General features: G+C 41.3%; 1 protein-coding gene and 1 pseudogene across 1 annotated transcript in view; one reads left to right on the forward strand and one right to left on the reverse strand.

Moving 5' to 3' along the window:
- The window catches only part of SMAD4 (SMAD family member 4), a 52414-nt gene extending 44779 nt beyond the window's left edge, over window positions 1–7635 (reverse strand). Inside the window, exon 1 of the mRNA XM_090285488.1 lies at window positions 7241–7635. The gene's annotated coding sequence lies outside the window, so the exon portion shown is untranslated. The remainder of the gene's footprint in view (window positions 1–7240) is intronic.
- On the forward strand, window positions 7254–7956 carry LOC150002549 (uncharacterized; annotated as a pseudogene).
- The last annotated feature ends 8046 nt before the right edge of the window (window positions 7957–16002 follow it).

Consider the following 16002-nt stretch of genomic DNA (forward strand, 5'->3'; position numbering starts at 1 on the left):
GGGTCCGGAAGGGGTCGGGAAGGGGACGGGAAGGGGACGGGAGGGGGACGGGAAGGGGACGGGAGGGGGACGGGAGGGGGAAGGGGATGAGGGGAACGGGAAGGGGACGGGAGGGGGAAGGGGATGAGGGGAACGGGAAGGGGACGGGAGGGGGAAGGGGATGAGGGGAACGGGAAGGGGATGAGGGGGAACGGGAAGGGGATGAGGGGGAACGGGAAGGGGATGAGGGGGAACGGGAAGGGGATGAGGGGGACGGGAAGGGGATGAGGGGGACGGGAGGGGGAAGGGAAAGGGACGGGAGGAGGAGGGGGTTGGCAAGCACGACCCTGCTAGTGGGCTCCTGCGCTCCTCAACGATCTCACCCCGTCCGTCCCTAGCCTTTCTTCCCAGATCGGAAAAAACAATCGACAAATTTAAAACAAAAAACAAAACACAAAAACGAATGCTGCTCCCAGCCTCCCAGAGTCAGACGCCATCTAGCCAACTCCTGGCTCTGACAGCGGGCACCGCCTGGATCTCCACCTCCGACTGCTCTCGGGAGACACACGGGCACTGAAAAAACTTTGTGCTCTGCCAGCCGCTGCCCGGGGAGCCAGGCCCCCCAAAACTCACGCCTCTCCTGTGTCTCCTCCGCGAACCTTACCAGAGAGATCGCTCAGAGGCGGCCTCCTCTGCTGCCAGCAGCACCAAGATGCAACTCCTGCCAATATCGGGAGCAAATGATGGCAGCCTGTCCTCACTCGTCCGCGTCTTCCTCCACTTGTTGTTCCGGTTTTTTACACGTGCATTCATTGGTTGCTTCTGGTATGTGCCCTGCCCCGAGGTCAAACCTGCAACCTTGGCATACCAGAACAATGCTCTAACCTACAGAGCTACCTGGCCAGGGCAATAACTAGTTACTTTAAATAGCCAGTTGTCAACATCTCTGGTCTCAGGTCCACTTATTTACATTCCTAATTATTGAGAATTCCAAACAGTTTTTGTGTGAGTTACATCTATCGACACCTATCATATTAAAAATTAAAACTAAAAGTTTATTAAATAATTTTAAATAATAAACCCATTGTATGTTAATATATATCTTATGAAGAGTAACTATTTTCCAAAACATACAAAGAAGTGATTTGTTCTCCATTTTAGCAAATTTCTTTAATGTCTAGTTTAAGGGAAGAAAGGTGGACTGTCATCTGCTTCTGCATTCAACCTGTTGTGACATGTTGTTTTGGTTAACTATATGAAGAAAATGTGGCCCTGGCCAGTGTGGCTCAGCTGGTTGGCGTGTCATCCCATAAGCTGAAAGGTCACAGGTTCAATTCCCCGCCAGGGCTAACGCCTGGGTTGTGGGTTCAGTCCCTGCTTGGGGACACAACCGATTGATGTGTCTTCTCTGACACTGATGTTTCTCTCCTTCCCTTCCCATCTCTCTAAAATCAATAAGTATGTCCTCAGGTGAGGATTTTTTTAAAAAGCTTATTGCTAAATGAAAAACTAAAAGTAAAAAACACATATAAAAAAATAGTGTGCCTCACAGATAAGTAATTGGAATATTTAATGGCCTTTTAAGATAATGGGTATTCAACTTTTATTCAACACCAAATGCAACAAATGGCAATTTAAAGGTTAGTTGCAATGTGAAATCTGAATCCCTATCAGTTAATTTTTTGGTTGTGTTATATAAAAATCCATTGGTCTATACTGTATTCTGAATGGATCTCCTACCCATGCATGATTTTGTAACATCATGCATTGGTCATTTGAGAAAATATTAGTTTAATGAGTTATACAGATCTTCCAATTGTTAAATCATTTTATATATATTTAATATATATATTTAAATCACATATGTTAATACTACCACTAATCTCTTCACTCATTTTCAAGGAAATACCTCCCAAATATCCACATCTGTGTAACTAAGGTTTATCTACTAGTCATTCCTTTACTTAAAAGTAGTGTCCCATTTAAAAAGCAGCTGCCCTGCCTGGTGTTGCTCAGTAGACTGAATGCAGGCCTACAAACTGAAAGGATGCCAGTTCAATTCCCAGTCGGGGTGCATGTCTGGGTTGTAGGCCAGGACCCCTGATAGGGGCATGTAAGAGGCAATCGATGAGATGTTTCTCTCGTTCTCTTTCTCGCTCCCATCCTCTCTCCTAAAAATAAATAAAATCTTAAAAACAAAACAAACAAAAAACCAGCTAGTTTAACTCTGGCTGAATGGCTCAGTTGGTTGAAGTACGGTCCCGTAAACTGAAATCGACCCTGGCTGGGGCACCTATGAGAGGCGACCAACTGCTGTTTCTCTCACATCAATGAGTGTCTCTGTCTCTGTCTCTCCTGGTTTATCTTACCCTATTAAGCACTACTCTGATGATCCTTCCACCAGATGATTTAATTACAATGACTGTCATCTATTGATATCAAGTGCTCTAGAATTCACTAGTGAATACCACTAATAAATAGCCTTAATTCAGTTTTACATTTAGAATATATTTTGACTTGAAAAAGACATGAATTGCATATACATTCATCTACATTAAGATACAGAAGTCCTACCTTTCTACAAAGACAAACATTTAGTAGCAGTCCTTTTCATCAAATCATAAATAAGATTTGTATTCTAAATATGCAAACTGGGGTTTAATGAATTTTAATTAAATTACTCCAGTGCACCAATGATTGTAAAATAAGGCCTGTATTGATTAAAAAAAAAAAAAAAAAAAAAAACAGGCTAAGTATACTAAAATATCCAATACGAATTCCCATGCCCCCTCTACTCCATCCCCAATTCTGAATCTGTGTGTGTTGGAATGGAGCGTGGGGAGGAAAAAAAGATTTTATTTTATTTTTTAAATAGCTCTTCCAGAGACAGAGATGCAACTGTTCTTAAACTAGCACTTCAGGAAATATAGATGGAAAACTGAAGCTATGAGCATAAGTGACCTCTAAAGAATTACCAACTAGTTGGGCTTGTTAAGCAACTTTCTCAGTGTTTAAGTTAAACCCTGAAAGTAAAAGCTAAATCAGTGTGGCCCTGGCTGGTGTGGCTCAGTGGATTGGGCGTCATCTGGCAAACCAAGGGGTGACCAGGCCCGATTCCTAGTCAGGGCACATGCCTGGGTTTCACGCCAGGTGCCCAGTTAGGGGCATGCGAAAGGTAGCTGATAAAACTTTCTCACATTGGTGTTTCTCTTTCCCTTCCTTTCCCCTCTCTCTAAAATTGAATAAATAAAATCTAAAACAAAAAAAGCTAAGGCAATGCAATTTGCATCTCAGGAACCCAATGAAATGACCAGTTAATTAGTGCCTAGAATGTTCTATCTTTTCCAAAGAAACTATCCCCTATGAAAACCAAGTTCCTATGGGAGTTTACATGCTAATTTTGGCACCTAAACAAAGTCTCTAAAAGGAGCCCAAGTAAGCATTTTAGAGTACTCTAAGAGATCCACATTCTAGTTAGGATAGTGATGATGCTAGTATACCAACCTCTCATCATGGGAAATACAACATCCAAAAAACTTGCTATGAAACAATTCAAACGAATTGAAAATGAAAAGGAAAAAATATGGGAGAGAAGGAGAGATGAAGGGACAGACTTGGAAGCAAAACAAATACGCCAATATCTTCAAGGGACCCACTAAGTTAGATGTGAGATGATTACATTGTGAATATGTGTATCACTGTATTAAAAACTGTAAAGCTGACACAAGTGAAAGTTAAAAAAAAGTTAGAAGACCCTAATAGCTCAACCACTTTGGAACTCTGATCTGGCTATACCCCAAGCCAAATGAATCACTATTTCTGGGGGTGGGATCCAGCCATCAGGGTTTTGTAAAGCTCCCCAATGAATTTCAAAGTGCAGCCATGGTTGAGAACCACTGCCCTAGAAGTCGGGAGAAATTAATTAATTTTAAAAATAAACCCCACACAATTTTAAATTCTCCAGACTGAAAACAAATTTCACTTAAAATGTAAACAATACAGTTCTTGACCTTAAAGGCATTTACAATTACCACCAACTTGAAATTAGGATGCAATAATAGGCTCTGGCCAGGGAGCTCAGTTGGTTAGAGCATCGTCCCAATACGCTAAGGATGTGGGTTCGATCTCTGGTCAGAATACATACACAAAGTACCAATGAATGCATAAATAAGTGGAACAAGTTTATCTCTCTCTCTCTCTCTCTCTCTCTCTCTCTCTCTCAAACCAATAAATAATTTTTAAAAATTTTAAGATGCAATAATAGATACTAGCAATAATCAGCCTCTGGTAGCTTTCTATCCTATCTATGATATAATTTGCAGTAGCAAATAATCACGACTTAAATTATAAGATTCTGATCACCTATTATCCTAGTTTTACAGAGGTAAGCACTGCCCTCATTTTTATCCACTTTCATGGTTAAAATAAATATTCCTGGATACCAATCACACCAGGTAATAGTGTGAAAGTGAAAGAACCCAAAATACCTTGTTCCTGAGAAAGAGAAATTTAGCCCCATTTCCCATCACCAAAATTACAGTTTAGAATTTTTAAAACCCCCAAAATTCTAAATCTGACCCGTTTTCAAGCATGTTTTGGCATATTATGATATAAACAGTATCATACGGAAAGCTATTCAAATGAAAATCTAGACATATTTGTCAACTTTTTAATTTCTTTTTAAAACAATATAATCTTCATTAACTGTCGAGCCAAAAGCTCAAAATTTGACAATTTAACAATGTTGAATTAAATTGTGTGCGCAAACATAACTCCTTTAACTTTCATTTAGTGTAGAAAATAATGAAATCACTGAAACTGATTAGTTTTATACATGATTAAACATAATCTGAGAGTCACCTTTAATCATCACTTAAGCAAAAAAAAGAAAATATTGCCTCACTACACAATCTTTCGGGGGGGGCAGATCTAAACATGTACAATAAATATTGAAATAGCTAATATATTTTTTAAAAAACATTCACTCTAAAATCACTAAGTGAAAATGAAAAAAGTAATGAGCTGGAGAGAACAAAAGAGAACTGAAATAAGTTTAAACATAAGAACAACAATGTTCTCACCAGAAGAGGCAAAATTTTAGGCAAGAATAAATATACACGTTAAATATAATGAACGAAGCAGATCTGTAGGGTTAACTGCTCTAGCAGAAGCCTCAGTAATTCACAGCTCAATTAGGAGAGTGTCTAATGGGGTTACTATAACACCAGCTCTCTCAGGAAAAAACAGCTTTCAATCAGAAAGCCGGAGTGTGACTGAGCAGCATAAATTAGTTTTATACTTGCTCTTTAATGGGGGGAGGGGTCTGGAGGGAAATGCAAAACAAGAGAGAATTCACACACAAATGGAGAAATACCTCCTCTAAAATGTAGTTTAAGAAAGTGAAGCATAGGTTTTTTTACAAAGATTTGCTGCATCCTAGTATAAGCAGAACTGCTTCAAGCAGCGGGGCCATCAGAAAAGGTCAACAATCCATATAGAACTTATCATGAAAAATTTCAAAGCGACTTTCTCAGCACAGATTTTCATTAAACCTGAAACCAATTTGAAGATTTTTTTCCCTAAGCTCAAGATTTAAAATGAAGGCCCTTAGCTGAAGAGAAGTTTCTACTTAGGCACTCCCACTTCAAAGATTAAACTAGATTCAATACCTCTTTAAAGCACCTTTCCCAAAAACCTGGAAAGCAAAGGAAAAGCCTCTTCTCTTAATAGACTTACAAAATGGCATATAAATTTTGTCTAGAAAGCTTTTAGTTTTAACTCCAACAACTTAAACCTACATAATTCATCACCACTTTCAGACCTAAAGATATTCCAAATCTTAAATGCTTGGCCTGCCTGCATTACATTTGTTCTGTAATAAACCCAAATTTAAAAAAAAAAATCGTGACATTACCAAAGAAACATTAATAAGAAATCACACTTTAAAATGTTAATTACAGCAATCATTTACAACTTGACATGTCATGTACTAACTTTCCAAAAAAGTAAATCCTTAACAGAAAAGTTACACGCTAGAACTTCGTATGCTATATTTCAACTGAAATAGATTTAGTCTCTGTACAACATGGCAAAGGCAATTTATAAAATCCACAAAAAAATTGTCCAAATGCAATATTCCAATTCATAGTACTTTATTAAAGTATTTCTGAAAGTACGTATTGTCTATTAAGAAAAGTACTCAACCTACTTTTTAAACGCAAACAATCAAACTGCTACTGAGACTAAAAGGATGCTAATTCTGTCAAAAGACAAAGGTTGCTAAAAATTAGCCAGGACTATATGTCTTTGGAAAGTCAATTCGGAGTAATTAGGTGGATTCCACATTGTCTTTTATTTATTATTCCTAAATAATACCAGCAGTTTCACCTTAAAACTATGGTGCAAAAACTAAAGGCATTAAAAACTTAAATTCAAAATAAATTAGCAAGAACTACATTCGCTTTAAAAACTTACTAGGGAGAGAATAACTATCAACCTTCAATAGCGTTTTTTAAAACCTCTCTATACCGGCAGAGAAACCTTCAAGTTAGCTTAAACACACCCATTTCTTGGAACGTGTCGTCTGGGGTTAGGGATGGAGGCACCGCCCTCCATCCTCCACCGACTTCACACCTGCACTTGGAGTCCTAAGCAGCAAGAGACACGACTCTGCCTTTTATTCGTTATTAGGGGCTGCGGGAGGTATGGCCAGGTGCTGAGATTGATTCCTGCATGCTGCCATCACCCACCAGACTCAAAAAGCAAGTCAACAAATCAAAGCCAGAACATAAACTAGAATGACACAACCAGAAAAAAAAAAAAAAAAAAAGGGACAAAGGAAAGACAAAAATGTGCCCGAGAAAGGAAATGCAGACAAACCACTAACGACTTGCATTTAGGTACCCAAGGCAAAGACTGCAGCCGACCAGGGTGCTCGGCCGGAGCGGACAGTGAAACTACTCAAGAACAACAAAGACGAGCGGCGGCCACAGCGGGAGTCCTTCTCCGAGTTAAACTCCATTGCGCGACAAACTGTGAAGGGAGCTCGGGACCGCAGGAGCAACCCCAGAGCCGAGAGACGCGAGGCACCGCGGCCCGGCCCGGGCAGCGACCACGCTCCCTCTCCGCGGACCGCCGGCCTCTGGCGCGCTCCCTGCCGCTGCCGCCGCCAACACCGCCGGGAGCTCACCCCGGGGCGGGGAAGCCGCAGGAGGGGTGCGCGGGCCCTGCCAGGGGAAGGGGAGGGGACATGGCTTGTTACCTGGGCTTGGGTGATGGCGAGGGGAGTTCGCTCTCCTGCCCCGGCTAGTCTGTGAGGGCACCGGGCACGTCGCTCCCCCGGGGGCCTGGAGCACTCCTCGGCCCCCGCCCCGAGGCGTCCCAGCCAGGCCGCCCTTCCTCGGCACCGCGCCGCTGCCCGCGCGGGCCGGGCCGCCTCGAGCTCCCCGGACGGCCCCGCCGCGGGGGCGCCTCTCTCGCGGGGCGCCCGGTTCCCCTCACCCGCTCCAGCCCCCTGGGCGTCCACGGAGCTGAGGGGAGGGCGGGAAGGGCCTCCGGAAGAGAGCGGGAGGGCGCGAACGCGGGCTCCGCCACCCGAGCCGCTCCGTTACCGCAGCAGCGACGACGACCAGGGCCGAGGTGTTGCTGCCAACTTGTCGAGAGGCCAGTGAGCATGCGCGCGCGGAGACCACATCCGGGTAATTTCAGGGTTTGGCCCTTTTTCCTCCCGCAGTTTTCCTTTCTCCGGGCTGCCCCCGCCTCTCACCCCGGAGTGACGGGAGGGTCGCTCTGCGCAGGCGCCCGCGGAGAAACAGCAGTGGGCGCGGACCCCGAAGTCCCGGTCTTGGGTCCTGCGCTGCCCCACAAGGCCGCTTGGAGAAAATGATCGCAAGAGAAATTGGCATCCCTGTGCAAAATAAGTACCCAAGCAGCGCGGCAGAGCTCGACGTAGAGTGGACAGCCAGTAAGAGTTTATAAATAGCGATCAGGCGGGCCTTGTTTTTGAGGACCTCCGTGGGCACAAAATGTAGACTTTTAACACCTAGCGATTTACCTTGAAAAGAAACTGGCGAGGACTGCGCCTTCCTTGCCTTTCCACCAGCCCTGGATCACTAGATTGAAAGGTGTTTAAATTCGCGAGACTGCCCCTTGAGTTGAAGAGATTCACGGAATAGTCAAGGAATCACACATTTGAGAGCCTGGCTAAGTGTTTCTAAGAGTTAGCGGTTCTTGTTGGAAGAGATTTAGGCAGAATGTCAGTTGGAAGGGACATTTGAGGAGCTACAACACACCTGTTAGGTAGGTAGGTACCTGTTGAGTAGGGAAAGGCGTCAACTCTACTTTTGACTTTATACTTCTTTTATTTGAAATTTTTACTAGAAGCATGCATTTCTTTTATATTTAAAAAGTTCCAGAAAATACATTTTATATACATACTTTTTTTTTTTTTCATCCACCAACCAGAAAATACGCAGTTCTAAAGTAATTTCTTTTCCATCTGGAGGATGTATCTTCTGTTACCGGGTTACTGACCTTTCAGCAGCCCTGCCCAGGCTCTTTCCTGCTGCTCAGGTCCTTGGAGCCGAGACTTTATTTCCTTTCCTTCACTCATTAACAGTCCTTAAATCTTTTATTGACGAGTGTCAACAGGTCTTCTTACTTGGTGTTTAGGACTTTCAATCCCCTTACCAGGCTTCTTAGAAGTTGTCAAAAGCAAATAAGAGAAATCTTATGTTTCCTCTACAAAAATTAGTAATTCAAATTATGTGTATGGTTTTTATGTGTTCAGTCTTCATGTATGTGGTCTTTACATGATGTGTGTCTGTGTATTACATCTGGTGCGTTTTCTGCCTCCGGATGGTATAATTATTGTGTAATATTTTACTGGCCTAAAGATATTAAGTACTTATATAAACGAAGCAGGATCTTATATTCTGGACAAAATATTTAATATTAAAACCAGTTTTAAGTTTGATTAATGTCTTTTAGTGTTATTACCGAAAAACTGTATTGTTTTACAAAAAGTTTATATTATCTTTTGGTTAAGTATGTTTGACAACCTTCCAAAAGTTTAAATTTTAAAAACTGAGAAACGACTTTGAGTTATTCCAGTGGACCCCTGGAATACTTCAAGGATTTGTTCTCTCTCCTTAAAAAAGAGAAGTTTTTAACTAATTAGGCCTATTTAATATGCTCAAAATTACATGGGGAGCTTTGCCAAACAAAAGGATAATAACTACTTTATTTGTATACATATATTTTTATAAAAATAGCTTTTTAGAAATTTCAACCTGCCCCCCGGAGGAACTTGCAAAGATTCAGAATCAAGTTCAAACAGGAAGCTCTCAGGGGTAGCAGGTGTCCTGTCTATGACACCAGGCAAGCCAAGAGTGATAGTTCCCTCTGGGGACATCAGCAGTGGTACACTGGGTATTTGTAACCCACACATTGGGAGTTTATGAATTGTTTCCAATGCTCAATGCACACTTCCAATAAGCCCTGTACAGTGTTTTAAAATCTTGCATACTGTTTGGTCTTTACATATATTAAGATGGTATGTTAAATCTAAAAATATCAGCATTATATTGTTCTTTTATGTCATTGCATAGTAATTATTACTTATCAAGAAATTATCTTGAAATATTATATCTTACACAAAAGCAAAGTTCTTTATCAATTGCATTTTAATCAAATCTACAACTATGTCATTTTAAATTTGATCATTTATAAACAGTTGCTGTTTTACTCTAATGCATTTGTAAATGTATCTTTGGATAGGTTCATGAAAAGGATTCTGACTTACTTTAGATTACAGGTATCAAAGCGGGTCATATCTTTAAAGTAAAGATTTATAAAATCCTAAGAAATAACAGGATTCATGAAAATGTTGGCAGATAACCAAGAAAAACAAAATTGGTTAAATGAACTACAGGTAATTGTTATTCTTATGACTTTGTTCAAAATATTGCTAATTTTAAATCTTTTTATTTTCCTGATATAAGGAAACTTGATTTTTTCCCCTAGAACAATTTGTAAATTATAACCTAATAAGCAATATTGAAACATTTATATTTTTCTCCCTACTTAATCCCTTCAGAACTAAGCAACTCTTAATGAGTGGGTATTATTTTCATGGCAATATGTTTGCACAAACCCATTATGAATCTATTCTCTTTATAATAGCACCAGATTCCAAATGTGATTTTATTAACAAAGTCTTTGTCTGGAATGTCATGATCAAAGGAGCCATGCCTCTAGGTCTCACCAGAAAGCTTTAAAGAATTAGGATTGACTTTTGAAGCCCATAAAAGCCCCCTGGAGAAATGGCCTGATACCTTGCTTTGTCACATGGTTCATGGCAGTCTTTGCAGGTAAGAAACTAAGCTTGCTTTCCTGGAAGATGTCAAGAAAATAATCTAAAGATATTTTGGGATCCTCAAGAACTTGAGGAATCTACCCAAACCTATAGGTATTGCAGGCAAAGCCAGATGGCAACTGTGTGGCTTGGCTTCTGTGCCCTGAAGGGCTGACTGAAGTTCAAGCTGAAGGTTCCTTGTGAAAACTCTAGCAAAGCAGATTTAAAAGAGCCAGCTTAGTGCCATATGTACCAACCACACCCAAGGATGGATGAAGTCTGGGAAATAAATCTCATTTGGCATATCAGCATAAAGCTGCTGACTATTCTATTGAGCTCCCCCTCTAAAACCTCCCCTAAAATTCCTTCCTTTAGAAAACAGATAAAAACCCTTAAGACAAAGGCCCAGTGAGGGCTCTCCCTGGAGTACACCTATGTCTTTCTTCTCTCTTAGGTGTGTCTCTTTTCTCTCCTAAATTCTAAGGGCCCCCATAAGACTTAAAACCAGCGGAGCAGGGGGCAGCAACAGCTTTTCCTGGGCTAACTCCCTGAACCTGTCTCCAAGGCATCCTTTCTCTGACTTTTCAGTGAACTGACAGCAGCCCTGCCTTGGCTCACTCCTGTCACTGTGACTTTCACTTCTCAGTGGATTCACAGAGCCCAGAGTGGCTTCCTTCTTTCCTTTAATATTGGTAGAGAGCCAAAGCAGAGCCCTGCCTAGGCTCTCTCCTGTTGCTTCTTCTACCTAAAGCCCTTCCTTGGTTTTACTGTCCCCAGATTTAATGAACATACTCTCAAAATCACCTGGACTCGTGTTGTGAACCCTTTCCTATACAAAGTCAAGAACCGATACATTACCAGCCGGCCCTAGGCAGACCCACTCAGGGCCTGGTCCTTTTGCAGTAACAAGATCATGTCACTCCTGTGCTTAAATCCCTGCAATAACCCCTCATTTCACTCAGAGTAAAAGTCTATGTCCTTAACAATAGTCTGTAAGGTTCTACAAGATCTCTACCACCACCCCGCCCTGATCATTAGTTTTCCTGGATGACTCTGCTGAAGCTCTACTGTCCTCCTTTGTTGACCCTAGAAGATACCGGTCATGTTGCCCAGTTAGGCCTTTGCATTTCCCCTAGATATCTGCATTACCTACTCTCTCACTCTACTTTTATCAGATGTCACCTTCTCAATGAGGCCCATCCAGACCTTGTTAAAATTACAACCCACTATGTCCCAGATCCTCCTTACCCTGCTTCTATCTTTTCCCATAGTTCTTCTCATATACCCTATAATTTACCTGTGTGTTATGTTTATAGCTTATTGTCTACAACCATCTCTAGAATGTAAGCTCCATGAGTGCAGGGATTTATCTGTAGTGTTTACTACTGTATCCCAAGTGCCTAGAGTAGCTATTGACACAAATATTTGTTGAATGAAGAAGGCATGCATGCTTCTATCCATAAAAATAAAAACTAGGAAAAGAATTGACTCTGAATCCTATTTAATTCCAACAAAAAAATATTCTAAGCTTTAATTTTAATAGTTTATCAAAATTTGTAATATATTATGTTGTTTAAGTCAGTTAGGTATTCAAAATTGTATCAATAATAAAGTCAAGCTGAGTTTTTTTAATTTTTAGAAAATTTTTGTTGGAAATATGATAGTCTGATCAATAAAACTTTCCAGCTAAAGGGGCAAGATGGGGGGGGGTGATGTAAAATATTATTTAAAGAAAAGCTTGTTCATGTATTTTTAAAAATAGAAGATAGATGCATTATGATATTTAGATTCCATTGGATACACTTAAAAAATGATGTAACAACCTTGTTTTAAAATGCCAATACTTATAATGTGCCAGAAATAACAAGCTTTGCCATTATTTAAAACTAAGATGAAATGTTCTAAATCTGACCTTTGAAAGTGCAAGAAGAAACATAGTTTCTCCAATTTCTCTGAAGAGGTAAGCAAGCAAGAAATTTGGAAAACCAGTCCCAAAGCCCTCCACGGTGGAGCTAAGATACCACCTTTCCTGAAACCTCTCCAGGATAAACATCTCAATTCCTTTGTCATCCACCTCTGACCTGGGCAAGTAAAGGCTCCAAAGCTTGCTATTCCTTTTGCTTTCTTTGATGGCTCCACCTCCTGTGAATCAAAGCTTCCCAAGAGCGAGGACAATACAGAGCTTTCACCTTTTCATCCCAGAGATGAAGACAGAGCTCTCTCACCTCCAGCATCATCCGCCTAGGAAGGAACTGAATAATATATTAACATAGAAATAACAGCAATTGACAGTTCCAGGCACGTGTAAGCATCATGACATTTTAGAGTCAACCCAATGTTTTAAAAATAATACAAGTTGCCCTTGAGAATCACTTAGCATTGATTCACCTGCATATGGTAAGTGTTTCCCACATTCCTAAAAGTACTCTAGTAAACTCATCTCCTTGGGCATACAGCATAGGAGGTTATGTTTGACTGTGGCTGATGTGCATTTGACTATCAAGGGATTTGTTCTTTTGGCTTCAGAGGAGCCCAAAGACTTGCTGAGGAAGAGAGAAGATGGGTGGAGCCAATGCTCCATTTCATTTATTTATTAATTTTTGAAAAAGCTATAATAGCTGCTATCCATGCCAGATCCAGCAAGGGCCGCAAGGGCAGCTGTGGACAGAATCCCAAGGAGGGAAAGGGGTGGAGGCCGGCAGGAAGGCATTAGGTGGGTGGGGAAGGGAAATCACAGCCCACCTTTGTCTGGCATCAGTGCTCTATTAACAGGGGCCAGAGATGGCTGAAAGTGAGGGACGGGGCGTACAAGACCCCTTTTCAGCCCCAACTATACAAGGAACATTTTACTTAATACTTACTGGGTGCCAAGTACTAAGGATTTCAGAGACGAATCTATGATAGCTCATGCCCTTGAGTAGCTGCTAGTCTAATGGAGGAAGAATGAAGTGTTCATCAAAAATTCTGATAATGTGGGAAAAGGAGGAGTTTAACCTTGCCTGAGGGAATTCAGGAGACTTCACAAGAAAGTAGACGTTGAGCTGGATCTTGAGGTAAAATAGGAGTTTGCCAGTAGAAAAGGATTCAGCGGGGACTTTCAACGCAGAGAAAACAGTCCAGAGATATGAGTTGCTGGTGTGTTCATGAAGTGGTAAATATATATATATATATATATATATATATATATATATATATATATATATATAGCCATAGTTATATTTACCATATGTTAATGTGAAACTAAACATAAAGTACCTCTTACTTCCGGCCAAGATGGAGGCGTAAACAGACAGGCTGCATCTCCCTCTACAACTAAAAAGGAATACAACTATCTCAAAACTAGAGACAACCAGAAGTTCCAGAAAATCAAACTTCATGAAAGTCCAACAAAGATATAAAGAAGAAATATTCATCCAGACAGGTAGGAGGGGTGGAGCCAGGGTAGAGAGGACGCAGTGTGATGGTGGCAGTGGCAGCAGCAGGCCAGCAGAAAGCACAGTTACACATTTTTAAAAGTCAGGAGGGACACCTGGGGAGTGTTCCCAGCTCCTCACCAGACCGCACAGCTCACTGTCCCAGCACCAGGGAAAATCAAGCCTCATTGCTTCTGACTGTGCAAACCAGTGGGGGTTGGGGCAGAGGCAGAAACTGCCAGTCTGTCAGCAGAGTCTGCTTGTTTAAAGGGCCCCCACAGTCCTAGAACATCCACAGACCCAACCACTCTGGGAATGACAACCAGGGCAACAGCTAGAGAGGCACCAGTCCCATATGGAAGTGGGAGAAGTACCTGGAAAAGGGGTGAGTGCTGGGCAAGCGGCACTGTTCCCTCTCAGACTCCTCCCCCATATACAGCGCCACAATGTGGTGAAATGGGTTGCCCTGTACTGACGAATCCCTAAGGCTCTGTTCTTTACAACATAACAGGAGCGACAGCTCTACCTAAGACACAGAGGCAAACAAACACAGGAGCCTGTCAAGATGAGGAGACAGAGAAGTATGGCCCAAAAGGGGAAGAGATCAAGGTTCCAGTGGGAGAACTAAGCAACGAGGAGATAGCCAACCTAACAGACGAAGAATTCCAAACACTGGTGATAAAGATGCTCACAGGCTTGACAGATATGCTTGAGTACGGCAAACACATAAGAGTAGAAGTGAAGGCTATGCTAAGTGAGACGAAGGAAAATCCACACAAAACCAATGGCGAAGGGAAGAAAATCGGGGTTCAAATCAATGTTTTGGAACATAAGGAAGAAAAAAACAGTCAACCAGTACAGAATGAGGAAACAAGAATTGAAAAAAATGAGGAGCGGCTTGGGAGCTTCTGGAACAACTTTAAACGTGTCAACATCTGAATCACAGGGGTGCCAAAAGGAGAAGAGGAAGAGCAAGAAATTGAAAACTTATGTGAAAAAATAATGAAGGAAAACTTCCCAAATTTTGCGAAGGAAATAGACATACAAGTCCAGGAAGCACGGAGAGTTCCAGGCTAGCTGGACCCAGAGGGGACCAGACCAAGACACATCATGATTAAAATGCCGAAGGTGAAAGATAAAGAGAAAATCTTAAAAGCAGCAAGAGAGAAGCGGAGAGTTGCCTACAAAGGGGTTCCTATAAGACTATCAGCTAATTTCTCAAAAGACACTTTGCAGGCAAGAAGGGACTGGCAAGCAATATTCAATGTGATGAAAAGCAAGGACCTACAACCAAGACTACTCTATCCAGCAAAGCTATCATTTAGAACGGAAGGGCAGATGAAGTGCTTCCCAGACAAGGTAAAGCTAAAAGAGTTCATCATCAGCAAGCCATTATTATATGAAACGTCAAAGGGACTTATTTAAGAAAAAGATCAAAACTATGAACACTAAAATGACAACAAACTCACAACTCTCAACGACTGAATCTAAAAAATAAAAACAAAATCCAACTCAGCAAACCAGAATAGGAACAGAATCATAGGTATGGGGATCTTTGGAGGGTTATCAGCTGGGAGGGAGAAGGGGGAGAAATGGGGAAATGGTGCAGGGATTAAGAAGCATAATCAGTTGGTACAAAATAGACATAGGGAAGTTAAGAATAATATAGGAAAGGGTGAAACCAAAGAACTTATATGCACGACCCATGGACATGAACTAAGGGGGGTGGGATTGCTGGAGGGAAGGGGGGTACTCGGTAGAGGGGAGCAAATGGGAAAAAAACTGGAACTACTGTAACAACATAATCAATAAAATCTACTTAAAAAAACATAAAACACCTCTTATAAGAGGTTACGCATTACAATATTCCCTCACTTATCACAGGTATTATGTTCTAGACACCCCCCCGCCCGCCACGCGATAGGTGAAAATCCGTGAAGTAGGAAACTTACATTTACTTTAGTATTTATATATATATTAAGGCTTTATAAACCCTTCCCACACAGTTATAAACGGTTCCCAGTCCCTTATTAACCTTTCCCACTCCCTTATTAACCTTTTCCACACTTTTATAAACACTACTTATGTTCTTAAACATATTCCACACTCTTAAACCTATGTAACTTTAACAACATACGTATACAGTACTGCAAAATCCTGCAATATAGCGAAAAATCCGTGATAAATAATTAAATATAATATATTTAAAAATCCCGCGATACAGTGAGGCCGTGATAAGTTAACAGCGATATAGAG

The sequence above is a fragment of the Furipterus horrens genome, unplaced genomic scaffold (genome assembly GCF_987537825.1).
Source record: "Furipterus horrens unplaced genomic scaffold, mFurHor1.1.pri manual_scaffold_8, whole genome shotgun sequence".
In the NCBI taxonomy this organism is placed as follows: domain Eukaryota; kingdom Metazoa; phylum Chordata; class Mammalia; order Chiroptera; family Furipteridae; genus Furipterus; species Furipterus horrens.